The sequence below is a fragment of the Trichosurus vulpecula genome, chromosome 1 (genome assembly GCF_011100635.1).
Source record: "Trichosurus vulpecula isolate mTriVul1 chromosome 1, mTriVul1.pri, whole genome shotgun sequence".
Lineage (NCBI taxonomy): Eukaryota > Metazoa > Chordata > Mammalia > Diprotodontia > Phalangeridae > Trichosurus > Trichosurus vulpecula.
Genome location: NC_050573.1, coordinates 511,524,829 through 511,546,527, shown reverse-complemented (window position 1 = coordinate 511,546,527; position 21,699 = coordinate 511,524,829).

Here is a 21,699-nt window from a genome sequence, read left to right as displayed (position 1 = left end):
TTAGGCCATGAGATGAGTGATACTTAGGCCCTGCAATACTATAGGAAGCAGGTTGTCTCTCACTGGAGCTGCCCAGTCCTCACTGGGAAAAAAGGGGTCAGATGTTGGTCCTATGAGCTCTCTAGGGCCTGGGGATAGAGAATGTGCCCGCCTAGTCCAGACCAGGCAGCCAGGGCAGCTGTGGTGCTGGTGGAGTTAGGATGCTGACATCTAGGCCTTGGGCTGTGGACTCTGGTCCTGTTTCTGAGTTCCATGGTGAAGCCTCGGGTATTCTGGGCATTGGTCTCAATTCAGCTTTAATTTAGCTCAGCTCCCTTTCACTGACATCTTGGCTAATGTTTCTAACACTTGAAACGTGGAAAAGAAGCAGAGAAACAACAAAGACTCTTCCCTTGAAATTTAAATAACAAATATTCTTTTACTGAATAAATTCTAGTAGATGAAAACATCCATGTCTTTCAAAGAGTATATTACTTTTAACAAAACGTCACCACGTCCATAATAGTCTTTCTTTACCCTTGCTTCAGACACGGAACATAAAGAGAGAGCCAGATGCAAAATAGCACAAAATGGAAAGTGGAGAAAGAATGCTAGCTTTGAAGTCAGAGAATTGAGATGTAAATCTTGGCTCTGCTACTGGTACCTGTGTGACCTCTGGCAAGCCACTTAGTATTTATTTCTGCCTCAGTTTCCTCAACTGTAAAATGAGAGAGTTGTACTAGATGGTTTCCCAGAGCTCTTTTTTCTGTAAAGCTATGATCCCGTGCAGCCACAATTAGACTAGATACACGTATGACAGGTTTCTAGCCTAGGAATCCAGATACAGTCCAGTTTCTGTCCAAGCCAATTGTAGCAATGCAATTTGGGCCCCTTATAGATGTTGCAATGATGTCTACCAGGCCAAAACACATAACACACACACATATACACACACATGCACGCACAAATACACATGTACAAGCACACACATGCATATACATGCACACAAAGTTAGTTCTGAAGTAGTCACTTAGAAAAATGTGTTTTCAGATTTCGCAAGATCAGATCTTGATTCATAGTGCCTGTTTTTGCTATACTCACACTTTTCAAAATTTCTGCTAGAGCTCTGCTCAATCATCCTCCCATCAGAACAATTCTGTCCATTTCTGAAAACTAGTCTTCATTCTATTACCAAAATAAGGATGTTAAGTCAACAATAAAATTAAAGGGCTAGTTATGAGATCTTAAAGGCAAATGGATGAAATAAAAAGATAGTCTATTAGGAAAGATTACAGTAAAAATTCTCTTCTAAAACACATTGGGGCACTTAGGTGGCGCAGTGAGTACAGCATCAGCCCTGGAGTCAGGAAGACCTGAGTTCAAATCCAAACTCAGACACTTGACACATGTACTAGCTGTGTGACCTTGGGCAAGTCACTTAACCCCAATTGCCCTGCCAAAAACAAAACAAAAAACTGTTTAAAAAAATAAGAAATAAAACACATGGTCTTTCCAAGGCCCAATTTATGAAGCTGATGCTAATCTGCTTTCCATCATAAACCCAGATCCTTTAAATTGGCTTTCTTCTGCCTTGGGTCTGTTGCTAAGATGGATTTCTGTACTATTAAATGATTGAAGCATTAGAAATGATCACTAAGAGTCTGTTCCTCTAAAGTGTAACACAGAATTACACAATGAGGGCTCAGTCTTGGAGGCATGTGCATTTGGGGAGCCTGTTTCTGGAAGTCCCTAATAACATGAAATGGAAGGAAGGGTCGTGTCCTCCACTTTCTTGTCAACTAACCAGCTGACTATTTCTGGTGAAGAATTGGGCTTTGGATTAGCTACTGAGCTTAAAGAGGGTGTGCATTCAAAAGATACCAAAAGGCAAAAATGAGCCTCTTTCTCTTTCCTCTCTGGCTACATTTGAGTGAGGAAGCAAGGATTTCTGTAAACCTCAGGGTGGAGGGAGACAGCTAATCCCAGAGGCCTATTCTTACCTCCTAGGTTGACATGAAAGCATGAACACGTGGCCTTCTTGTTGCTTCTGTCTCACGTCTGTTGTGTCTTCCCTTAGGTGAAGGAGCATTGAGGGTGAAACAAATTATTAAATTGCCTTGTGGGCTCTGAAGGGTTAAAAGAACCAAAGTTAAAGGTTAAAAGTCACCAGAGGTCCCATGATGGGAGTGTACACTATGGCTTGTAGGCAGCTGAGCCCATTGAGATGTGAAATCCCCTTACAGCCAGCTTGGCCCATATAGAAGTGGATCACAGGCAGATTTGGAAGTCAATCTAGTCAGGGTGGAAGCTTTATAGTAATTATTTTATGTTTGAATCAGCTCTTCCCAAGGACCAAAGTGGTATGGGAGAGAGTGTACCCCTGATTGTTTGGGGAAATGTTTGTACTTTGGTTCTTTCTATGTCTTTTCAATAAACATCACTTTGCAAAGCTGAATTGATATTAATTGGTTAAATGATACTGAGATGCAAATCACTGGTAATTGATATTGGGGAGAGCACATGTGAATGGAGGCTTAAGCCAATAAAATTTGAAAAACACCCCACTTCTTCTCAGAGGTACCTCAGAACCTTAAGTACCAGATCAAGTGGGAATTGAAATAAAGAACTCCCCATTTAGGGGTAGGAATTCAGGGCAGAGTGGAATGGCTTCATCTTAGGTCCCTAGCTTAATTATTCTTGGTAACTATACCAACTTGTTATTTCTACTAAGGGATTACAAATGCTGTCAGTACACTCTAAATTAAGCATTCTGGGACAAAGCCCTGCTCCTTGCCAACTTGGTTACAGCTCTCATAGGCATGGTGGAGGATGTAAAAGGGTATAGAAAAAATAGTCCCTGCCCTAAGGAGCTCATAGTTGAAAAGGAGAGAAAAGATACGCAGGCATGACCTTCTTTAAACAAAACAAAACAGCAGCTATACAACACAGTGCAAATGAATATGGTATAAAGAAGACATCCCAGAATATTCTATTATAGTTAAGACTCAACATACCAAAACCTGGAAGATGCTTGTGGTTTGGGGATTTTTTATTCCAAATATTTCTGATCCTAATGAATATATCATATCTCCTCACATCATCTGTAAAATCGGGTAAATGTAGCTTTTTTTCCCTCATGTGTTGCAATAACTATTGCAAACAGTGATTTTAAGATTTTGAATTATGTATAACATTTTACAGAGCAGTGGAGGACTGGTTGAGGTGAGGTGGTGCACTGATTACCTGCATTACACTTGTATCTAATGAGATAGAAAGACACAGTGGATAAGGTGGGGCTTGGGCATAGGAAAACCTTGGTCTTCAGTTCAAATCCAAACCTTTGATGTATTAGCTATGTGACCTTATTCAAGTCATTTAACCTCTTTCCTTCTCATTTAATAGAGTGACTTTAACTGAGATCATTATTTAATGTATTTTATTTCCAACTGGAACCATTTCTTATGCAAATCATCTAGTATTGATTATTGATGGGAATCGGACTTGGGATTTCCTTGATATAAGGAACACCCAGGTTAGGAAACTCCCTCTTCTAAAGCAGGCTGGCCACTTATTCTGCAATTTATTGTCTTAGAGCAGACCTGAACAACTCTGCAGTAGGTAGGGCCCAAAGTTAAAATAGGTTAAACTTTTTTGGGCCACAGAGAGGTTTTTAGGGGCTCACTTTCCAAGTAAAAGTGTAATTAATGATTAAACTATTTTGCAAATAAACCATATTAAAAAGGGAAATTTCAATTAATATCAATTAACTGTACTCGTTGCTTAAGATTTTTATCACAAAATCACATTAATGTTAAAAATAACTTTCCTAAGCTTTTTATACAAGTTTTAATACATTTTTCAGGTTTTCCTACTGTTCACATTTAGTTAATGGGATGTATTACACTTCTTGTCAGCAATCAGTTTATCATTGGCTACTCCTCACTGCATGGTCATACGGGACAAACTTATATTCTCAAAAGCACTTTTTTTAAAAGATCATGACATAATCCAGAAACTGCAATCAGCAAACATTTCTTTATGAAGTCACCTTCAGTAAAAATATTTTTCCAACAGCAGCAATTTCTTTAGAAATCTAAAAACTAGTAATTGCCTCATTTTCTGAGTTTACTTTCTTGAAAAATCATTGTTAACTACTAAGATTTTTCAACAATTTGGACACTTTAATTCAGGATGCTTTGATTTGAAATGGCGACGAAGATTGCATTCCTTCAGAATGGCTATTCTCAGCAAACAAGGCACAATATTTTGCCTTTCATGTAAGTAAACAAGTATCTATTTATCCACTCCAGATTAAATACTCTATGTTCTGATTTTATCTTCTGTTTCTTTTTATCATCTGTTTTTACAAAATCACCCCCAAAATTTTAATGTTAGAACCAAAAAATCTCCACAGCAACTGCTCATATACAAAGAAATGATGAACTGAGTGTCTGACTTTGGAGAGAGTACCAGACACTCATGTAACCTAGAGGGGAAGAAGCCCCCTTTTGTTGCCATTCTTCACATAGTGGGCATCAGCTGCATTAGCATGTGGCTGCACTCACTTTGTCCCTGTTCAGTGCCAGTAATGATGGAAAATACAGTGAAAAGAAACAACTCTTGCCCTTCTCAGACTAGAGACAAACTGACCATGGTTGGTTGCCGCAAGTTGTGTGACAAACAGGAGAGAGTGCACAGTGGCAACCCACGTGCCAAGTTACATGATAGGCACAATAGTGACTTGTGGAAGGTGGGCTAAGCAATGCACAGACAAAGCACTTGCTACATCTTTACTTCCTTTTATATCCTCTACATTTGGGCCACCCAAAATCCTTTGGCTAGCTGCAAGTGGCCGGAAGCTCTGTATGTGGGGCAGGCCTGTCTTACAGAGTTGCCTAGAGCATTGAGAGGCTAAGTGACTTGCCCAGGGTCACCCAGCCAGTATATATTAGAGTCAGAATTTGAAATTCAGCCTTCTTGGCTGGCTCTCTATTCACTGTAAGTTCTTTTCTTGCTTGGTTATTGATGCTGGAGCAAAAACTGGTTAAATTATTTTTATGTTTCAAAAAACTTGATTTGAGCATATATTGATTAAATCTAATTTGTGGTTTTTAGGAGAATATTTTTATGGAAATCATTTCCTGACTTCTTAGTATTAGAAACTGAAGTAAAAATAAATCCTCATTATACTAACAAGCAAGACAGATAATCTTCAAAGTGAAATGGGGGTGGGGTGGGGAGAGAAGCACAGAGAAAGAATAAAACAGCTATCAGCTTACATGAAGCCAAATGTCTCCTTCAGGAAAAGAGAGAGTGAGACATCTCCTCATCTCCCTTCCCCTTGCTCCCCCCATCAGTGCATTTAATTCCAATGATAAGGCTGTAAATTCTCTTAACTGGCCTGGAGTTTAATGTAAACACTCCAAGAAATTGTTGGACCACAGAGAGAGAAGCAATGACTCAGTGCTGGCTGGTTTTCCTTTGCAGGAAAAGCTCACTATCAACTCTTGAATCACAAATCTAAAAAGTTCCCTATATATCAACTAGCTAGTGGCACTGCTCCTTTACTGGAGAATAACTAATGATAGACTGACAGACAGACAGAGACCTGGAGAGACAGAGACAAAAAAAAAAGATGGAGACAGAGACACAAATAGAGACAAGGAGACTGTGACAGAGACCCAAACAAAAAATGCAGACACAGATAGAAACACAGAGACATAGGAACAGGGAAGGAGAGACAGAGAGAGAGAGAGAGAGACAGAGACAGAGAGAGAGAGAGAGACAGAGAGAGATAGCAAGAGGCAGAGAGACAGAGAGAGAGAGAGAGACAGAGACAGACAGAGAGACAGAGACAGACATACACACAGAGACAGAGACACAGAGAGAGACAGAGAGATAGAGACAGACAGACAGACAGACAGACAGACACACACACACACACACACACACAGAGAGGGAGAGAGAGAGTTGGAGAGACAGACACAGACAGAGACAGGGAAACAGAGGCAGAGCGACACAGAGACAAAGATAGAGAGAGACAGAGACACAGAGAGAAGAGAGAGAGAGAGAGAGAGAGAGAGAGAGAGAGTTGGAGAGACAGAGGCAGACAGAGACAGAGACAGGGAGACAGAGACAAAGAGAAACACAGAGACAAAGACAGAGAGAGACAGAGACACAGAGACAGAGACACACACAGAGAGAACAGAGAGAGAGACAGATAGACAGAGAGAGAGAGAGAGACAGAGACAGACAGACACACACACACACACACACACACACAGAGAGTTGGAGAGACAGACACAGACAGAGACAGGGAAACAGAGGCAGAGCGACACAGAGACAAAGATAGAGAGAGACAGAGACACAGAGAGACACAGAGAGAACAGAGAGAGAGAGAGAGAGAGAGAGAGAGAGAGAGAGAGAGAGAGAGTTGGAGAGACAGAGGCAGACAGAGACAGGGAGACAGAGACAAAGAGAAACACAGAGACAAAGAGAGAGAGACAGAGACACAGAGAGACACACACAGAGAGAACAGAGAGAGAGACAGATAGACACAGAGAGAGATAGAGACAGCAGACAGACACACACACACACACACACACACACACACACACACACACAGACAGGAGGGGAAGAGAAGACAAGAGAAGACAAAGGAAGAGATGGAGTTGGGAGGAGGATGGGGAAAGGGGCTGGACAAAACAAATACATTCTGTTTAGACCAGGACTAAGCTGCTGCTGCTGCTGCTTCTGTTCTTGCAGACTCGACTCAAATTGGCAGGCTTGTTTTTACCTCTTATCCCCTGGCTAGCCCTGGAGAGCTTTAGAAGACTCTCTAGACTAACTTGATAAAGACCTGACAAATTGAGTTCCACTGCTGATTTCTCCTGGGCTGTATTTTTTTTTAAAAACCCACTTACAGACTGGAATTAATTTTAAGAATTGGTGAATGACAACCAAAGTCTTTGAGCTTTAACATGAAATGGGCCCTGGTGAACAGGTCACTTTTGTGAGAAAGTAGTGCACTTGAGCCAGAAATCCAACTTTAAGAATGAAAAATAATGGCTGGTGGGCTTCTTTGGCATGTGTTGAAGATAAAAGCACATGTTAGGCCATAAAGAATGCAATTAATTTGCTCGAGTTGTAATCTGTTATAGAGAACACACATACCAACATGTGTACCATGAGGAAACAAGCTTGTGGGGGTAGGGGGCGGGGGAGAGGTTTGGAGAGCAGGACCGCCGCCGCTGCTGCTGCTGCTGCTGTCGAGTTTCTTTATAGAGCCAGATGCAAACTTTTAGTGAGATAACTGCTGGCAATGACAGGTCTGGCCTGTCAGCTACAGTACTTAATGCTGACAGATCCCCCCCCCTTTCTTTTTTTTGTTCTAAAAAAAAAATCCACCCTACTATTAATGACTGCTGAAGTCTTAGCTCAACTATTTTCTTTTACATTATAATAAAAGATGGCTCAGACTGGTTTCCCATGGTTCATAAGTTGCTCTTTCTCCAATAAATATTTTCAATGTGCCCCCCCTTCCCCTCCTGTCTTGTACTCTTCCACATTTCTATCTGAGGTATTTTTCTTAACTCTGTCATTACTTTTAAATGGCAGAATTCCTGCCCTCCACCCCCACCCCACTGTTTTAATTGGTAGAGAACAGAAAAATCAGAGTTATTTCAAAATGGAGACTAAATTATGAGACATCACAGTGATTTTTTTTAAAAAGACAACTTACATCATATTTGTTGTTTTTGAACTAGCTGCATAAGTAGTTATGTTCTGTGGCAGTGAGACCAAGAATGACAAGCCATTTAGGTCAGAGAGTAAAATTAGGTAGAAAGCCGTGCCAGAAAGGACATTCACTTCCTGGTGAAGAGTAGAAAGTTGAGACAATTTTAAGCTACACATGAACAAACTCCCTCTCCCATAAAGGAGTTCACAGTTTCATAAGGCTTAGACCTGGAAAGGACCTTACAATTCAACTAATTTAAAATAATTTTACAGCTAAGAAAACTGAGGCCAATCAAAGGAAGTGACCTATCTATGGTCCCCAATTGCAAATGACAAAGCCAAGAATTTAACACAATGTCCTCTGAATCCAGACCTGGTGTTCTTTCTACTGTTCCATACTGTCTTCTATAGTGTGGATCTGGGGGAGAGCATTTGGGAAAGACCACGGGTACAATGAAATTGAATAGATGAGTGACTGTGTTAGATTGTTACAGTAGACTGCCAAGTATATAATGCTAGTCTTTATATTGCCTCCCAAAGAGAAAGATTTATGAATTTGTGGCTTACCTGACTCTTGCTAATAATCCTTTCTACCTATTTCTTTCCTGGGGCTTCCTTACTGACAGGCCATGATATATATATATGTGTGTGTATATATATATATATATATATATATATATATATATATATATATATATATATATATATATATATATATATATATATTCATAGAACTTGTTACTGTTGCTGCTGCTGTTATTGGCGGTGGTGGTGGTGGTGGTGGTGGTGGTGGTGTGTGTGTGTGTGTGTGTGTGTGTGTGTGTGGTGTGTGAGGGGTGGGGAGGTGGTTCACAGAATGAGAAAATTGACCGCTTTTCCAGGTTCTACTTTTACACTGTCACAGTATCTTTTTTTAATGGCAATTAAGCTACAGTTTCCATACCTTATCTCTCTCAGCTAATGTATCTAATTTAGCCACTCCCAAAGGGAATAAACTTCAAACTAAAGCCTGCAATATATTAAAGAACCAAGAACGCTTATACAGAACAAACAGAGGATTTAGCTTGAATAAACAGCGAAGAGCTCAGTATCTTTTATGTCCAGAGCACAGAGCTGAAGGAAGAAAATGACTTTAAACCATCCCAGGAAACAACATAACATAAACGTGTGTTTATGTAAAACATTATACAATCATTTGTCTAGGCTGTAGCTCAGTTTCAAAAAGTGTGCTGTTGTAATGAAGCATTGAGGCAAACTGAGATCAAGGGTAAAAAGATATATTGCTTTTTAGCTAAAATTTGCTTATGGCGGAAGTGATAAGCACTTAAGTGGGACCAAAGTATCTCTGGCTAATAGATCAAGCCAAGAGGATAATGTAGTAGTAACAGAAAGGTTTGATAATTTTTAAAAAATTGTTCTTATTTAGGGCATAAGGCTTCCATAACCAATCATTGTTTGGAGGACCTCAAGCATCAATTTATACTTCATTTTTCACACTTCAAATGCTGGCTAGGATCATAGAAAGTTAGAACTGGAAGAAAACTTAGGGATGAATTACTCTAACCTCATTGGTGTACTGACAAGGAAGCTGATTTCTGAGAAGTTAGCTGACCTGTCAGGGTCACACAGGTAGCAGGCAACAGAACCAGAAGCTGTTTCCACTACATGACACTGCTGTGCAAGAGGAGAGGGTGTTTTTTTGTTCTTCTTGTTTGTTTAATTTCTCTAAGAGTTCAGTTGAAAACCTGAAATAAGATATTATTGTTAACTTACTATTCACCAGTAGGATCAGGAAAGGGTTTTTCACTGGCACGGAAAACTCCTGGGTTAGGAAACTCCCACTACCAATGCAGGCACTTTCTCTGCAAAGGTTAAATGACTTGCCCAGGATCACACGGTGTCAGAGGTGGGAATTGAAAGTAGGTGTTACTTCTTGTGAGATCTATTGTCTTTCCACTAAAAGCCATGCTGCCTCTAACTCAGAAAAAGAAAATGAAGAAAAACGACTTCTGCATTGGGGTAGTTGGGGGGAAGGGTGAGGTGGGCCAGTGGAGGGGTGGGTGAGAGATTGATTATTTGCTCATCTTTGTATGATCGTTGTATATTTATTAAGTGTCTTATTTCTTAAGGCAAGAGGCAGTAGAGCACAAAGACTATGAAAATGGCTTTGGTGTCAGAAAGACCTGGGTTCAAGTCCTGTCTCTGACACCCAGCTAGCTGTCCGACCATAGGCAAATTACTTAATCTCTCAGTGGTCTAAGCCATCACTCTCTAATTTTTTTTAAATTTAACACCATCATCAGGAAACATGTTTTAGAACATATTCCCAATGTCTGTATATTTACATATTTATAAATTCAACAACGTGCTACTGCAAAATAATTAGGAACATTCTAAAACTTAGAAATAAATTTTTTAAAGGATGACATAGAGGAGAAATAATATTTGATCCTAAAGTGAATAGGGAGTCACTGGAGGGTAATCACATGGTCAGGCCTTCACTTTAGGACAATCGCTTTGGCAGCCATGTTGAGGAGACATTGGAGTAGGGAGAGAAATTTTTTTTAGAGGGAGGAAGGCAGAGCAAGTGAGGTCAAGTCACTTGCCCAAGGTCACACAGCTAGTAAGTGTGTCAAGCATCTGAGGCCAGATTTGAACTCAAGTCCTCCTGACTCCAGGGCCAGTGCTCTACTCACTGCGCCACTCAGTTGCCACGAGTGGGGAGAGAATTGAAGAAGACCAATTAGGAGTCTAGTGTGATAGTCCAGGCAAGAGGTAAAAGTGTCTGAGCAAGGGTGGTGGCTCTGCGAGTAAAGAGAAGGGAATAGATGTGAGGAATTCCATAGCTATTTGAATTTGTGGGCTGAGAGTGCTGAGTCAAAGGTGACAGTGACATTGGGTTCCTAAAAGGATATCAGTGTCCTCAATAGAAATAGGAAAGTTTGGAAGAGGAGTACAGCATTTTTAATCTTTTTTAAAATTAAATTTCTTTAGTTTTTGTTTTCAACATTCACTTCCATAAGATTTTGAGTTCCAAATTTTCTCCCCGTCTCTCCCCTCTCCTCAAAGTTAGTCCTCACACACTGTGGCTATTACTATGTACAATGTTCTCCTGGTTCTGCTCACTTTGCTCAGCATCAGTTCATATAAGATGGGTAGCTTTGAGAAGAAATACTACATAATAAGATCTGAGAGGTAGATCACAAACTATCCATACCTGTTCATCCTGTGAGACTCGCTCTGTCCCACTGAAAATGAAAAGGGGAGAGGGGAGCTCTAATTAGTCATTTCCAGGGAGTACAAAAATCACCCTCCAAGGGGTGCCTGCTACGACCATCAGGTGATCTGGGGGGCAGAGGGAGACTGTGCTCAGGAAAGGGGTTCCCAATGGCATTTGTATGTTTGCTGCCTTGAGTACCAAGTAGTGGTCTGATTGTAATTGCCCCAAGGGGCCCACACTCACCTCATGAGAATAAGGGTTAGGCTTGAACAGAGGAGGTGGGTGAGACATGGTGGGTACATATTGAGGAATAAAGGTAGATGTGGTTTTGTTGGAGATAAGCCATGAAGGGGAGGTTGGGATATGACCTCTTGGGGCCAGAAAATGGGCATCCTCACAAGGGCCCCTGCTCCAACTTGGTAGAATACTGCTCTAAGCAACACTTCTAAGAATATAAATTACAGATGAGCAAAAAAAATCTTAGAACATTTATAATCATCTGTTCTTCTCTAAACAGACAAGAAAACATTTACAAAAGCATGAGAGTCAGGATCTGATGGCTCCAGCCAAAAAAGTTTAATGGTGGAGCTTATTGGCAAGAGACAGGGGAATTATGCACAAATTGTTTCTGATATGAAGGGTAAGTACAGCTCTGATCCCATGTCACTTTGAAACTATGTAAAGCAGACCCTGGCAAAGCTTGATTTTTTAAAGTGTGTGCTGTCTTTTAAATGTGTGTATTTTATGCTCGAGATTGAAACCATTTAAAGCAGTACTGACTATCATGTTAATATGCCCCCAAATTATGAGTTTTCCTCTACAGACTATTTATTCTCCTACTTACGGCACACTACACTATAGATATATAATGACTGACTTTTTAAGGAGACAGTGCTGTCAAAATAGACAGGCCAAATGTTTGACCTACAGCAATACCTTAAAAGCTGCATTAATCTGTACATGATGCCATGCTGACAGGTTCAGTGGTGGTGAAGTTTTGTTCTTTTTTTTCCCCATTGATTTATTTGATTCTGAAGGGAAAGAAAACTCCCGATGTGCTGTGATTTTGAACTTTTGACCCTATAATAATCAAACAGAGTAAAGCCTGTGAGGATTTTCACTGTGGCAAATGTTTGCTTATAACAGCTCCTGGGCCTACCAATCTACTGTTTTTATATACCAAAACAATAATAAAAAATTCTAAAATATTTTCTATGTCATATAATGACTTTTGTTGGTCTCAGATAGCTATTACTTTGGGAGAAAATAAACTTGAAGAACCTGTAATGAAATTCGAACTATAGCTATATCGCTATCTATTTATCTATGTACATAGGTTTAAATGCACATATGTGCATCTTTTGACATACGTGTGTGTATGTGTGTGTGTGTGTGTGTGTAAAAGTAAGTAATTGCTAGTGTGATGGGTTATCCTAACTGATAGGAACCTGGGGGCAGCCTGTGTTGCAGGGATTTATTTAGGTAGGTGAGATCTGGAATGCCTCCCTCCATATTTCCAAGGGAGACTGAGACTGATTTTCATTGGGTAGAGCAGTAAGGGAGTAATGACCTGGTGTTCCCTCCTCTGCTCTTCTGTCTCTCAACTTGTATCTACCTACTACTTATTAAATGATTGTAGTCTAGAGGTAGGATGCTCTTTTAGGGGTTTAGAATAGCTGTGCTTTATCCTCCCCTCTCACCTCTCATATCCAATCTGTTTCCAAGTCTTTCGTCCATAAAGCCTCTCTCTCTTCTCCACTCACACACCCACCACTCTTCTTTACTTCCTCAACACCTATTGCCCGCCTTATTTCCAAAGCTCAAAAATGATCTTCCTGCTTCAAGACTCTCCCTTTTCTAATCTGTCCTCCACACAGCTGCTAAATTGGTATTCCCAAAGTACAGGACTGACTGTGTCCATCCCTTTCTCAAGAAGCTCCTATGACTCCTTGCTTCCAGAATAAAAAACAAACTCTTCAGTAAGACATCAAAAGCCTCACAACCTGGCTTCAGTCCACGTTTCCAAGTATATAATGTACTATCCCTCATTGTGCAGCACACTACATTGCAGCCAAATTACTAGCCTATTTTATGTTCCTTATATTTGACACCCCATCTCCCATCTGTGTGCCTTTGAGCAGGTGACTATGTACCATCTATGACTGAATGTACCATCTACTCATCTCTACCCTGGAGAATCTTTAACTTCCTTCAGAGCTCAGCTCAAGCACCCATTCCCTCAATTGCTAGTGTTGACTCCCCCACCTTAACACCCATTGCAAAAAAATACTTTTTAATTTTTGGTCTAGACCTATGATTTTATTGGTATTTAAAACTTCTAGTGAGGAAATTCTTGCCTAGTGCAGACAGTCAACTTTTCTACAACTATAGTCTTAGAGATTTGCCTGGGGTCATTGAAAGTCTGAGAGCCAGACTCTGCCAAAGGTCTGGAAGTCAGGTTACCTTGACTCCAAGGTCAGCTCTGTAACCATTGAGACTTGTTGCCTCTCTTTGTATTTATTTTGTATCTCTTTTGTATTCACTTCTCTGTGCCCATATTGTCATTCCTCCCCCCTCCCCAATAGAACATAAGCAAGAGCTGGAGGGGCTGGAGGATTCAGACAAATTCGAAAAAGCAGGAGTAGGAAACTCAATCTAAACAAAGGCCACAATAAAAATAGATATGGTTGAAAGAAATAAAAAGGCAAAATACATTATGCTTAGAGGTATCATAGATAAATAACATCAATTCCTCATATTTATTATAACACATACCAAATGACATTTACCTTTCTGTATACAGAAAGATAAGAGATAGAGATAGAGAAATTCCACTCAATATAATTACAGAACGCACAAAACATTTACAAGTTCACCTATCAGGGGCACTAGGTATTATAGCCCTAAACCATTTTTTTGTAGAAATGGACAAACTTAATTAGAGAGATATTAATTGTTCATGATGGTATCATGTCATTAACATAGAGAAATGACAATACTGCCTAAGGAAATTTGCCTATTTTATGACCAATCATCCAAAACACCACGTGGTTACTTTATGGGGTTTGGGAGAGGTAGAATAAAAACAAAATTAGTCTAGAAGCAAAAAAGATCAAGAGTTTCAAGGAAAACAGTGAACAAATAGGAAAGAAGAAATACAATGGCACAAGATCTCAAATGACATTATTTGGTACTAGTTACATATATATGAATATATATATATATATAAAGTATAAAATATGATTAGTCAAATGGATTAGGCACACGAGATTCAGAGGTAAACAAAAAGAGTAACGTGGTGTTAGATAAACCCAAAGATCCCATCTTCTGGGGTAATGACTCATCAGTAATAATAGCAAAAACTTCTGGGGAAACTGGAAAGCAATTGGCAGAAATTAGGTTTAGAAAAACAGCTCACATCATATACTACGATAAGTTTCAAAGTTTCAGTTCCTCAACACTTGTTGCCTGCTTCATTTCCAAAACTCCCAACTGATCTCCCTGCCTCAAGACTCTCCCTTTTCTAATCTATCCTCTATAGCTGCTAAATTGATATTCCCGAAGTACAGGACTGACTGTGTCCATCCCTTTCTCAAGAAACTCCCATGAGTCCTTGCTTCCAGAATAAAAGACAAAATCCTCAGTAAGGCATTAAAAGCCTCATATAAGTGTGTATGTGTGTGTATATACATATACATGTATATATAAATATATATACACACATATATGCACATATGTAATATATAAATAATTTGATATAAAATATATATAACTGTAAAATATATAAAAATGTAAAATATGATTAGGTAAATGGATCACACACAGAAGATCCACAGGAAAACAAAAAGAGTAATGTGGTATTAGATAAACGCAAAGATCCCATCTCCTGAGATAATGATTCTGTATTCAACAGTAACAACAATAGCAAAAACTCCTGGGGAAACTGGAAAGCAACAGGCAGAAATTAGGTTTAGAAAAACAGCTTACACCACATACCACAATAAGTTTCAAATGGATATACAACCTACAGCAAAAACAAATTAGAATAGGGGAGGGAGGTATCTATAGTTATAATAAAATAGCTAACATTTATACAGCATCTACTATGTGCCCTGCACTATTCTAAGTTCTTTACAACATTATCTCATTTGATCCTCACTACAACTTGGGAGGTAAAGGCTATTACCATTCCCATTTTATAGATAAGGAAATAAAGGCAGACCAAGGTTAGATGATCTGCCCAGAGTCACACAGCTAAGTAGCAAATTTCTGATTCAGGCTTTGAACTCAAGTCTTCCTGACTCCAGGTCTAGTGCTTTCTTTCCCCTCTATCAACTAGCTATCTATTCATACCTATGGATGGGAGAGGAGTTGACTAATGAAAGAATTGAGAGGATCACAGGAAATAAAATGGACAATTTTGATTACATTAAATTGAAAAACTTTTGAATGAACAAAATTAATTCACTTAGGAGGGAAACAGTTAACTGGAAGAAATCTTACAGCAAGTTTCTCTAATAAAGGTTTGATATTCAAGATATGTAGTGAATTGATTCAAATATATAGAGTCAAGAGTCATTCTGCAACCAATAGCTGATCAAAGAATATAAACAGGCAGTTTTCCAAAGAAGAGAGGTGAATCCTATACAACCATATAAAAATGCTATCAATCATTATTAATATAAAATGCAAATTAAAACAACTCAAGTTCCAACTCACACATATATTAGAAAGATGCCCAAAAAATGAAAAGGAAAATTGTTGGAAAGGCTATGGGAGAAATGGCACATTAATGCACTGTTAATGGAGCTGTCCTTTGATCTGGTCAATCTGGAAAGCAATTTGGAACTACACCCAAAAAGTCATTGAACATGTATACAAAAAATATTCATAGCAGGATTTTTTTGTTGTAGCAAGGAACTAGAACCTAAAATAGAGCTCATCATTTTTTTTTTAGTGTTTGGACTAATTATAGTATATTAATGTAATGGGGTGTTATTTTGAAGTAAGAAATGATAAGGGGGACAGATTCAGAGAAATTTATGATGGTGTATATGAAATGATGCAGAATAAAGTGAGTCAAACCAGGAGAACATTTTATATGAGGACTACAACAATGTAAAGAAAAAGAACTTTGAAGGACTTAAGAATTCTGACTTTGGAATGACTAGCCACAACCCCTGAGGACAATGATGAAGCACATGAAGTGATGGACCAGAGGTGAGGAATGAGACGTGCCCTTTCAGCAATGGCCATGGATATCTTTGGTTTGACTAAGCTATTTGTTACAAGGGAGAATTTGGGGGATCTTGAATTTTTTTGTTGGGGGGAAGGGGATTAGTGTAGTAATGCAAAAAAAAGAAGTAGAGAGGAAGAGGGTTGATAAAATTTTTAAATGAGAGAGGGTATTCCAGGCATGGAGCAGATATAATGCCATGTTTGACAAACAGCAAGAAGGACAGTTTGCCTGGACCAAAGAGTCAGTGAAGGGGAAAAATGGATGTAGAGTCTAGAAGAGTACTTTGAAACCAGAAAACAAAAACCTTTTAATTTTTTAATTATTAATTATATTTAAATTAGAGGCAATAGGAAGCCACAGAGAGAAGGGGGTGGGGAAGGGTTGTTTATTGAATACGGGAGTGGCATTGATAGACCTGTGCTTTAGCAAGATCTGTTTAAGCTATGAGAAGGATGGACTGGAGAGGGGAGAGAGAGAATTGAGAATCACAGAATCTCAGAGTTGGACAGGACCTCAGCAATCACCTGCTGGTCCAGCCAACGAAGTGTCTAAAGAAGCCTCAGCTCTTAACATGCCCGGCAAGTGGTCAGCTGGTTTCTGCTCGAGGACCTCCAGTAAAGGGAAGAGTCCCTCCTCCTCATCTACCAATACAGAGCAGCACATTTCACTTTTGGACACTAATGGTTAAGACATTTTTCTTCCCAGCCTGGCTCTTGACCTCTTTTAGACTTCATAACTGTCCCCTCTCCACTGCTGGCTCATCCTGGAGCTTCTCTCAGCACCTGGGGTTCCCTTTCCCTGGAACGGCCTTGACCCCCATGGCCCATTCACTATGGAATGTCCCCCCACAAGGTGCCAGTGATGCGTTCCTCCTGGAGCCTCTATTTTGTGGAAAAACTGAGGCTGAAGTACTTTCATCTTCCTCCCAGCTCTCCTCCTGACTCTTCTGGATTTCCAAACCACACCTCCAGATTCTCATATGACATGGATTCAAGGCCTTTCACCACTCTAGTTGTCCTCCTCTGGAATCTTCCCAGCTCCTCAATGTCCTTTCTACAATGTGGTGCCCAGATCTGAACACAACACTCCCTCCAGCTGTGACCTGACTAGGGCAAACTAAAACCTTCTTCCTGCTCCTGCTCCCCCTCCCCCATCTGAAGCAGATGAGCAAACTGTGGACCCAGAGAAAGGATGGGACCTTCCCAAGTCACCCAGGTAATAAGTAGAAAAAACAAAATTTAAACCCAAGACATCTCACTTGCATCCTGCTCTCATTCCAGTGCCCCACTGGCCCCATCAAATCTCAGCCTCATCGAATTTCAGTCAAGTTTGATTTCTACTGCTTAGGAGAGGTGGGTTTGGGCACTAGAGTCTCAAAGATATCACTTTTTGGATTAGAAACCTGGCCTAAGGCTGCCTCTATCTTAGCTTCCCTCTTTCAATTAACTGGTCAGCCCATCTTAATTATAGTGTGTTTTTTTTAAACTATCACATTCAAATCATAGCTTAATTAGCCTTACCTTGTTTGTTTAATGGAGCTTAGAAAATGGTTCTACTGATCTTGATGAAGCATTACAAGGAGATTATACTTTTCATTTTATGATTTGTAATTTTCATATTAATGTTGCATATCCCCAGGTTTAAATCATAAAGTCATGAGTTTAATTGATATGAAACTTGCTGTGGCCTGCTGTGTGCATGTTGGGCTAGTGCAACTTGAAGAAGCATGGTTAAATAAAACTTAGAACAAGGGGTACCCAGAATCTTGTGCCACTAGGAGTGTGTCCAATGCAGTTGATGTGACTAACTTAATTATGCTGCCATATTGGTACCATAAAATACTGAATAAACATACCTATACACAAAGTAATATTGGCCAAATGGAAAAGGATGTACAAAACCTCACCAAAGAAATAATTCCTTAAAAATTAGAATCAAGCAAGTGGAAGCTAATGACTATGAGACATCAAGAGATAATAAAACAAAACAAAAAGAATGAAAATAATAGAAGACAATATGAAATATTTCATTGGTAAAACAACTGACCCGGAAAATAGACATAGGGGAGATAATTTTAAAATTGCTGGAATTCTTGAAAGCCATGATTAAAAAAAAAAAGCCTAGACAGCATCTTTCAAGAAATTATCAAGGAAAATTGCCCTGATGTGCTAGAATCAAAATAAAAATTGAAAGAATCCACTGATCACCTCCTGAAAAAGATCCCAAAATGAAAACTCCTAGGAATATTATGGCCAAATTCCAGAGTTCCCAGGTCAAGGAGAAAATTGCAAGCAGCCAGAAGAAGCAATTCGAGTATCATGGAGCCACAATCAGAATAACATAAAATTTAGCAGCTTCTACATTAAAAGATCAGAGGTCTTGGGATATAATATTCTGGAGGGCAAAGGAACTAGGATTAAGACCAAGAATCACTTCCCCAGCAAAACTGAGTATAATCCTTCAGGGGAAAAAGTAGATATTCAATGAAAAAGAGGACTTTCAAGCATTTCTGATTAAAAGACCAGAGCTGAAATACAGGACCCAGGAGAAGCATAAAAAAGTAAACAGGAAAGGGAAATCATAAGGGACTTAAAAAAGTTAAGCTGTTTATTTTCCTACATGGGAAGATGATACTTGTAACTCCTAAGAACTTTCTTATTATTAGGGCAGTTAGAAAGAATATATATAGACAGAGGTCATTGTTGTGTTTGTCCTTCATTCTCTAAGAGGACCATGACATCAGAGAAATGATGACAGGACTTGCAGTTGACTTTGATTTGAGTGAGGGAGGGCTGTGTAAGGTCACCAGCCTCACTTTCTTCTCCAGAGCCATTTGGGTTCAATGGCCTGATATTCACCAGGATGACTGGAGATGGCCCAGGAAGCATCGGGAGACTCTGGCCCTTTCAGGCTAAGGTCTTTTCAGGTTCTCACTTTGAGTGAGGTAACACCCATTCAGTGAATAGGTCTCTTTAAGAAATGAATCAAGGGATGGCCCCTTTAACCAAAACTCAAAAAAGAAAATCAAACTGTTGAGGGAAGACACTTAGGGTTCCTGGCCAAAAGAGAAATAGTTACTATTGAGTATTTACATTTACTCTGTGCTAGGAGGGTAGAGACTTACTGTCCAATCTATGAGCTCCAGAGTGAGTTGGGTTTAAGGCTTGGTTTTTGAGAAAGAAATTTAGCAGTAAACCTGAAGTTAAGGAGGCAGCCTTCAGCCATCAAAATATACCTTCCTTTGGTCAGAGGAAGGTGAAGGAGAGACAGAGGGAGAAGGAAAGGGAGAGGGGAGGGAGAGGGAGAGGCAGAGGGTATAGGTGTGAGTTGAGTATGATGGGATGAGATCTAAAAAAATAAAATTAAGAAGTGAGAAAGAGGAACACCCTGGGAGAAAGGGAAAGGGAGAGGTAGAATGAGGTAAATTATCTGACATAAAGGAGGCATGAAAGAGCTTTTACAGTGGAGGGAAAGATAGAGGAGATGGCAGGGAATGCTTGAACCTTGCAATCATCAGAATTGGCTCTAAAAAGAAAATAACATATACACTCAATTGGGTATATAAATCTACCTCATCCTTTCTACAGGAAAGTAGAAGGGGATGAGAAAAGGGTGGGTGCTTATAGAAAGGAGGGCAGACTGGGGGAGGTCATAGTCAGAAGCAAAACACTTTTGAGGAGGGACAGGGTTAAAGGAGAGAGAGAATAGAATAAATGGGGGAAATAGGATGGAGCGAAATACAGTTAGCAATCATAACTGTGAAAAAATTTTGAAGCAAGTTTCTCTGATAAAGGCCTCATCTCTCAAATATATAAAGAAATATGATGCCTATCAGTGATTAAAGATCTTTCCCACCCATTCAATAGGCCTCAGGTGGGGCCAAAAAGGGAGGTTTGATAAGAGGCAGGCCCACAACTTTGTGAAGCCAATCAATGATTAAAGACCTTTCCCACCCACTCAATAGACCTCAGATGGGGCGGGCCTTTACTTACCAAGAACTAAGCCTCAGGCCCACACTCTTTTACTGATTGAGCGTGAAGTTCTCCAGCCCTAGAAACAGTATATATACCCAGAAGGTAGCCATTGAGAACTGAGAATTCAGAAGTCAGAATTGAGAATTCAGAATCCAGCCCAAGGAGGAGAAGAACTCTGAGATGGCTGAGCTGCAGAAAGAGTGTGGAGTGGAGAGTGGAAACCAGTAAGCTACAGAGACCAGAGAACTGAGAGGGGAGAAAATACAAGCAAGCAGGCAGTTAGGATTCATGAGTGTTTATGGGGAGGCCCCAGCAGTGGGGAAGGTTACAGGATGACTTGATTCCTTGCTATAATACTGTGTTGTAATTTCCTTGTTGCTACATTGAGGTGGGCTTACTGGTTTTGGAATATAATTACTGCTATATCAAATTGGAATCATTGGTCTTGGGATTGGATCCTCTGGTATCTAAATAAATGTTATACTTCCTCTGCCTTCTACCTAGAGAGTTTTTCACACTTTGCAATTCTGAACCATACAGGCATGTTCATGGTCATCCCGAAGTCATGAATCTTGCCTTACTGATACAAGAAATGAGCCAAATTTATTTTTTTTAAAAGAGCCATTCCCCAATTGATAAATGATCAAAAAATATGAAAAGTTTTCAGATGAAATAATCAAAGCTATCTATAGCCATATAAAAAAATGCTCTAAATCACTATTGAATAGAGAAGCAAATTAAAACAACTCTGAGGTACCACCTCATACCTATCATATTGGCTAACATGACAAAAAAGGAAAATGATAAATGTTGGAGAAGATGTGAGAAAACTGGAACACTAATACATTGTTGGTGGAGTTGTGAACTGATCCAACCATTCTGGAGAGCAATTGGAACTATGCCCAAAGGCAATCAAATTGTGCATACCCTTTGAACCAGTAATACACTACTAGGTCTGTATACCAAAAAGATAATAAAAAAGGGAGAAGGACCCATGTACAAAAATGTTTATTTATAGCAGCTCTTTTTTGTGGCAGCAAAGAATTGGAAATTGAGGGGATGCCCATAAATTGGGGAATGGCTGAACAAGTTGTGGTGTTTGAATGTAATGGAATACTATTATGCTATATGAAACGAGAAAGGATTTCAGAAAAACCTGGACAGACTTTACATGAACTGATGCTGAGTGAAGTGAGCAGAACCAGAGAACATTGTACACAGTAACAGCAACATTGTGTGATGATCAACTTTTATAGATATGGCTCTTCTCAGCAGTATGATACTTTAAGACAGTTGCAAAAGACTTGTGATAAAAAATACCATCCACATCCAGAGAAAGAACTATGCAGTCTGAATGCAGATTGAAACATACAACTTATTCTTGTTGTTTTTTCTTTCTCATGGTTTTTCCCTTTTGTTCTGATTCTTCTTTCATAGAATGACTAATATGGAAATATCCTTAATATGATTGTACATGTATAACCTAAATCAGATCGCTGGGGAGGGAAAAGAAGGAGGGAGAAAAAAGTTTGGAACTCAAAATCTTGTAA